Genomic DNA, 7406 nt, shown 5'->3' with positions numbered 1-7406 from the left:
CGCTGTAGAAGAAATCTATTTGTATGTCTATTGGAGAAATAATTGTATTCACTGGTTATAAAATAGGTTTCGACAAACTCACAGAACGAGAGAGCTTGGAAGCTCAGGGCCCTGCGCTATGCTTTGTTGCCTAGCTCATCGTGCATGTTGTTAGAACTGATGGAAATGCTTTTTCCTTTGATTAGCTAAATCATTGTTTTGCAAAAACGTTTCAATGAGATACTGAAGTACAAGTAACGTCTTCTGCATAGCTATGGGACCGGCGCTGACTCTGCCGATGACGGGCGTTCTGGAGTCGACGGGATGTCTGTCCTGACGTTTCCTGGGACCGGCGCTGACTCTGCCGATCACGGGCGTTCTTCTTCTTCTTCTTATTATTATTATTATTATTATTATTATTATTATTATTATACTGACGGCAACTAACATCCATTCTGATTGCATTTACTCGTCTCCCTACTTCGTATTTCTTTCCAGAAAATCTCCCCATACAGCAGGGAGTCGTTTACATAATATGACTCCCTGCTATACATCTACATGACTGTATATACGTTATAATTATTATGCTATCGGCCTCCATGCGATTTCCGGGCTGGTCGACAGGCGGCCCAGCCAGCCTGCTAGTGGGATCTCGGCCTCGCACACAAATCCACACAAAATTTAATGTTACTGCACTGAATGCATTCCCCCCATACACTTCGCATATATACTCATTCTCTTGATGGTACCGTACTCTTGATGATACGGGACAGGTACGGGATAGCGCCAGGCATGTCGATGGCACAAACAAACGTCGATGGCACAAACAAACGTGGCCAGCTGTATTTGCTGGTACGGTACAGTACGGGATAGATACAAAATAGCGCCAGGCGTGACACAAACAAACAAACACACAAACAAACACCAAATTAAAGCTGTGTGGACCCTGGCTAGCGCCAGACGTTACTGAAGTAACGTCTTCTGCATAGCTACGGGAATAAATACCATTGGTCCCTTGGTGTTCGCCCTAAAGAGGTTCGACTGGATATCATTCATACTCACCAAAAGATGTGTAAGATTTTATTATTATGGAGTGCCTTGTTTATCTCTCAGTACCTCCAACCATAGCCTTGCCCCTTTTATCCTCAGGATCAGTGTAGTTGTTGGAACGAGGTGTCGGACTGAGCAATGTATTTGTTTACATTTTTATACATGTTTATTGTTTCTCCTTTGCTGTGTTGTTTTAGAAAATCGTGGACTACCAGTTTGAAGTCTTTGAACTACATTGTACTTCCAAAAGTTGTATCGACATCAACAGGATTACGATTTCAGTGCAATATGATGCAGGATGACCTTATCACGATAACCCATGATTATAAACCATTATAAACACAGAATCAACAAAAACATCTGCGACACGCACCTGGTTACATTTCTCAAATAAATCTGATCGAGGGTGGGGAAATCTGAAATATCTGAAAGGCAAGACAATTTTATGACAGAGTCATGAAATTCTGCTACAGCAACATGCACAGATTGACCTCCGTATAAAAAAAGTATCACCACGGTCCACCACTATCACATGTATCCCTGCAGAAGAACATGCTAGTGCCATTTTCTGCAAGACAAGGCTTGCACATCATTGCGTATGATACGGTGTAATTGATATGATGTGAAGGCCATCATTTACATATTGATATAGGGCATTCCATTGATTGGTGACAGAAAAAACAAAAGAAATTATAGCAATACAAACTGCTTTATGGCAGTTTTCTAAAAAAAGTTATTGTGTTCTAGTCCATGGACCCCGTCTAAAAAGTAAGAAATTAACGAAATGTGATAGCCGAAAATTAAAATTTCACACAAAACCTCACAATAATCACATACAGAATGAAAAGCTACATGCAGAAGTAGAATAGTAGTAGTAGAATTTATTATTTTGATAGGGAAGGCCCTACAGACGTTGCCGTCTTGTTACAGGGAACCCTAAGTGCTCTTTACAGAGCGAAACAAAAACGGATAGATGCTCAACCTGACGACACGAGACAGGCAGAGAATTCCACCTATCAGCGCCAAGGAAAGAAGACCTGTAAAAAGGCCCTAGGCCTGTCGGACTGCCCTATTCAAAATTTAATAATAATAATAATAATAATAAGACCTTTTCCCCTCGTGATCCTCTTTCCTATGCATGCATGACATGCATGTTGCCAATTGTTGTGCAGTACAAGTTTAGTGTTGAAAGCAGCATTTCAAGTGTTGTGATTATTGTGAGGTTTTGTGTGAAATTTTAATTTTCGGCTATCACATTTCGTTAATTTCTTACTTTTTAGACGGGGTCCATGGACTAGAACACAATAACTTTTTTTAGAAAACTGCCATAAAGCAGTTTTTATTGCTATAATAGCCTCTTGTACGGGCAAACTAAACACAAGTGCAACGTTGCAACGTCAACAGGGAGAAAATGAACTGAAACACATGTAGCTGTGAAAACAATATACGGAGGGAGGTAAAATGGCTGTGAACAAGAGTCCATAACCCCCCAGAGTGTGCAACTCCAGGTTGGGGTCTGGCGCAACGAAATCCAAACTATGCGTCATCCGGTCCATAGTCAAGCATGGGCGGATGGGGCCATGTGCATATTATCTGGTACACCCGCTACTCACTACGAGTACATGACGTATGAAGTTTGGATTTCGTTGCGGCACTGATGTGTGCTGAGAAAGATCACGAGTTGCACACTCTGGGGGGTTATGGACTCTTGCTGTGAAGCAATCCGAATACTGTAAAAGCAGAAATTTTCGGTGGTGTAATATTTTCGGTATTCTCCAAAATCGGCGGTTCGGCGGAGGGAAATTTTCGGTAAACCCACGTGCCAGGTAAGTGTGTACTAGTACTATACCGACATTTTCGGTGCGTTTTATTTTCGGTAAAAATTTCGGCACCGAAGTTACCGAAAATAAAACACCACCGAAAATTTCTGCTTTTACAGTATCTGCCATGATCATGCTGAGGATTTGCATCCCCTCACGGCCTCAGTTAGTTTCTGTCAGAGACTGAGAGAGTGCTTTCTTTATTACTCCGCTGCTCGCTAAAAACGACCTGGATACTGTAAAAGCAGAAGTTTTCGGTGGTGTTTTATTTTCGGTAACTTCGGTACAGGCAATTTTCACCGATAATAAAACGCACCGAAAAATTCGGTACAACCGATGCTGTGTATGTTGTCATATAAATTTGTACAAGTTGTATCAAACCACGCGAATATCATGGTGACGTAGCCAAATCAGTCTGTACGTGGGTCACTGAGTATCACGTGGTACACCCACGTAAAGTACCCCCGGACTACCAGTCCGTGCGCCAAATTCAAAAAAGTCGTCTAGAAGTTGCACTTTTATTTGCAACCGCGGGAAATTTGAGAGGTCTGGAGAAGAAAATTCTCAATGGGACTCAAAATTGACAAACAAGACGACGACCAGCGCTCGAGCATAGTACCTTTTCGCCATTCCTTCGTGCATGATACCTATTCTAATTAATAAACACTACCCTCATGTTTCGTTTCATGCGCAACGGACGAAGCGAAGTGTCTTTTTTCGTCCACGAAAGAAAGGTAAGGAAATTGTAGTCTTCGCGACACCCTTCGGATTATTTAGTGGGGCATTGTGGGCCAAGGATATTTTTTCTTTTTCTTTACAACTGTCCCCAGGTACTGAGACGGCGCTGATATCCTAGGAGTTCTGTTAGTGCAAAATGCCAGGTTACTGACTTATGGCGAGGTTTGTCCACCCAAAATATGGGAGATTTCTTGGATAACATACACACATAATACAGTGAATGGTATTGCAGTGGGCATCCAAAACGGTTGAACCAAACAAATATGGTATGATACCTAGAGGCTAGGCACACAAAAATCACTCAGGAATTGGACGCAAGTCCCGGGACCTTGGTGCGTCATTACACCCGGACATTGAATGTTTGCCGGCGCACGGCTTTTGCTTCACCACTTCATACAAGTTTACGCACTCACTCAATTCGAAAGACTGGAACGAGACCAAACCGAATGTGACAACTAAGAGCGAGTTGTGCATTTGTTGGAACAACGTTCGGGCATTGCGAGAAGGATATCAGCAGGGTCCAACAATGGCAGCAACAGCACCAGGTGATGATGGAGTACCAAGGAGCTTGTATCATGCACATTACAGTGAGCAACAAGAGAAACCGTACTGTGGTACGTGAAATCAGAGCCTGGGCAGGATGATCGACACTGTACACTGTGCTACAGCGCCTCAATTGTGCGAGAGAAAACAAACAGAACAGCAAGCACAGATCATGAACTGGTACACAACATTGACAAAGCACAAACCGCACAGCAAAGTTACGGGGCATAGCAGAGCGTTTTGTTGCCAATGAATTGCTTGAGAAGGGAGCAGTATTCCTTGTAACATTGCATGGAGTATACGAGAACGCAGAGTCAGAACCAGGCATAACAAGGCAAGACGGCTACTGTACAGGGGACAGGCTTGACGATCACTTGCATACTCGCAATTTTGGTACAACCAGGAAATTAGGCATCACGTCATACCGAAGTGGCTTCGACACGCTACATTGCATTCATAGCTGTACGGTGAACATGTTACATGAGCTTCTGTGAAACAGACAGCATGCCAATGACCTGTAAGCACCAACAAACGCAGCCGGTAAAACAAACACTACATAACTGCCCAACATAAACTTGTATAATGCTGATGAGAAGCAAGAATGTGCTTGATGTTGGAAGTTATGCTCGCATATTCAAAAACATGCATGGAAAAACATCAATGACATTGTTCACGAATACAACAGAAACATCATACAGGGAGAGTAAGTAATCCTTCCTCCGTTTTGTATACGCGCACGCGCGCGCGCGTGGTAGATAAATCCGTTTGGCATGACTTTCGATCGAGGTTGCGTTCACCGTAGAGATAGGTGAACTCGAAGCCAACACCTCTCACTTTCGCTCTACTGCCCCTTTGGGGCCGGTGCGATCCTTGTGCTAAGTTGTGGTAGTGGCTCAACAGAACAGGACAGGTGTGTGTGCACACGCGCGCGTGCGCGCATGTGTGTGTGTGTGTGTGTGTGTGTGCGTGCGTGTGTATGTGTAAGTGTGGTTTCTGAACTTTTCTCACAATCGTATAAGTTTCAAATTTTCGTGAAAACCCAGCTACACTGTGACCGGTACAATCGCATGTCGTTTACTAGTATCTGGCGGTCAGTCACATGGCATGTCGGGTATCCAACAGCACCGCACTGACAGCTTATAGACCTTATATTTAGTATTTATAGTCCTACTTCAAATAAATGTAGACAGTCAGCATCATGAAAGTTGCCATTACGTAGAGTTAAATACAAGCCAGTCTCTAGAGATGAGCACGACTGTCTCAGGGTAATACTAGTGATAAATACAGGTACTTCGAAGTACTGTCTTTTTGATCTGTTAAGTTAACACAAGATGGCTTTGTAGCTTCAGTCGTCCAGAATATTCATTTTATTCCGCGGTTGCCGCATAATCGACACGCAACTGTACTTGTGCAAATCTCCAAACGCTACGTAACTGGCCGACATTTACTTGTCCACGGTGATGAGAAGCACGGCTCCTAATTTTTAAATCATGAAAGGATTACATATGCAGGTACATGCATACAATGTGCACTATCCTGAAGTCGTGCGCAAATATTCAAAATCATTCACCGAACACAGAGAGGCGCACATACCGTAAAGTACCGCGAGAGCGCCCCACCTTGATTTTGCTGCGACAGATTTATATAATACAGCCAGGGAAAGGAAAATCGTATGGCAGAGTGCAACGAAGTTCGTACGGTGTGAGCAACTTAGTGTACTAAGGTCACACTAAGCAGGTTTTTGTGTGGAGCTCGTGTCCGCTCGAAGGCACAGATTGTCTGCAGAACGTGCAATATGTGTACAAAGTTCATGTCGTATAACCTACAGACCGGAGACCACCCCACAATACGACCCCGAAAGGACGAGATGGTGGGGCGCTCTGGTGGTACTTTACGGTACATGTAAATACGAAGGAACCACATGCGCAGCAAGGAGATTAGTCATTACTTTACTTATGAGTTGATGGATAGAAGTTTCCTTTCAGCTGACCATTACCACTCATGAAAGCAATAGTGAGTGCTGTTGTTCTGATTCACAGGTATATATTCGGCACTTAGCGCAATGTGTTTTCGAAGCTAGGCACAGGATTTGCATGAGGAAATCATGCAAAGATGTGGCATAAGGCCCTACAAACATGACCTAGGTAAAGGGATGCCATTATTTGCATTTGCAGTACTTTGGCATAGGATAATTTGTGGATGATTGTGTTGATCAATTTCACATAATTTCACGACAGGTCATAGTTTATTTAGTGGGGTGTTGTGGGCCAAGGATCTACGACCATGTCTTTTGCATTTCGAACAAGTAGACACTTTCAACAATTCATACAAAAAATGCCTTCAGTGCAAAACATACCGTTCGGACACACCAGGCAGTCCTTTCCAGCCTTGATTTTCAAGTGCAGACGTATCCACGATGACCTTCGAGTGAACTGCGGCTTGGAACACTTTGAATACGAACCACACACTCAAACTAAGTAGACCACCGCATAGCTAGTGTATTCACGGAGCCAAAGAAGTCTCCTTTTGCCCCCACAGGGTCTTGGTTAGTTCTCTAGAAGGGACGAGAGCCATACCTAAATTCAATAAATTCTCCAATTCCAAAAGCCTCAAATGAAGGCGTCTTGGTGACTTCGTTTCCCGCGGTTGCAAATAAAATCAGCCCTTGAGTACCCCTTGGCGCACGGACTGCTACGTGGAACTAAACCTCCCTACTGACTTCTTGGGATGAACCAAAGGCATTTCGCGAGTTCGCATTGCACGCGTCCATCGCAGACAGATGGCGTCGCATCGCGAGTCGCGTGCGATGCGAACTCGCGAAATACCATTCACAGAAGAAGTCAGCGATGCGACAAAATCTTGCTGATTTGGGTACGCCACCACGGTATTCGCGCGGGCGGTACAACTTCTATAAAATTAATTGATAGGCAACTCTTGAACCTGTGTGCAACTTTGCAGTAGAAAAGGCCAACATCGTACGCCAAATCGCTTGTCGCATCGCAAAAGTTGAGCCAATAGTCGGGGATCCAGGACAAAAAAAAGTGTCTAAATCTGAAAGTGGTCTGCCACTAGAATCCGAGTAAAATCGAACTGTACAGGTGGAGAGAGTACCTGTTGTGGAGTCGAATGGTAGTTGTTGGCCCGTCTAGATCGGGGAAGGAGCTCCGCGAGAGGCAATTTTAGTTCAGCTTCGTCGGTCACTTGAACTGCTCACCTTTCGTCTCGGGCCGATTCTGAGTTGCGTAGAGTACGCACATGACAACCAAATGCACTCAA

General features: G+C 44.0%; 1 long non-coding RNA gene across 1 annotated transcript; it reads right to left on the bottom strand.

The window, feature by feature from the left end:
• Positions 1-3940: 3940 nt before the first annotated feature.
• On the bottom strand, positions 3941-6818 carry LOC135820635 (uncharacterized). The gene is made up of 2 exons (XR_010554151.1): positions 6487-6818; positions 3941-4645 (listed from the first exon to the last, which is right to left on the bottom strand). It is a non-coding gene; the product is annotated as an uncharacterized LOC135820635 (long non-coding RNA).
• Between the last annotated feature and the right edge of the window lie 588 nt (positions 6819-7406).

This window comes from Sycon ciliatum, chromosome 7 (genome assembly GCF_964019385.1).
Source record: "Sycon ciliatum chromosome 7, ocSycCili1.1, whole genome shotgun sequence".
Classification (NCBI taxonomy): domain Eukaryota; kingdom Metazoa; phylum Porifera; class Calcarea; order Leucosolenida; family Sycettidae; genus Sycon; species Sycon ciliatum.
Note: the sequence above shows the minus strand (reverse complement) of the source record. Positions and strands in the feature narration are given on the sequence as shown.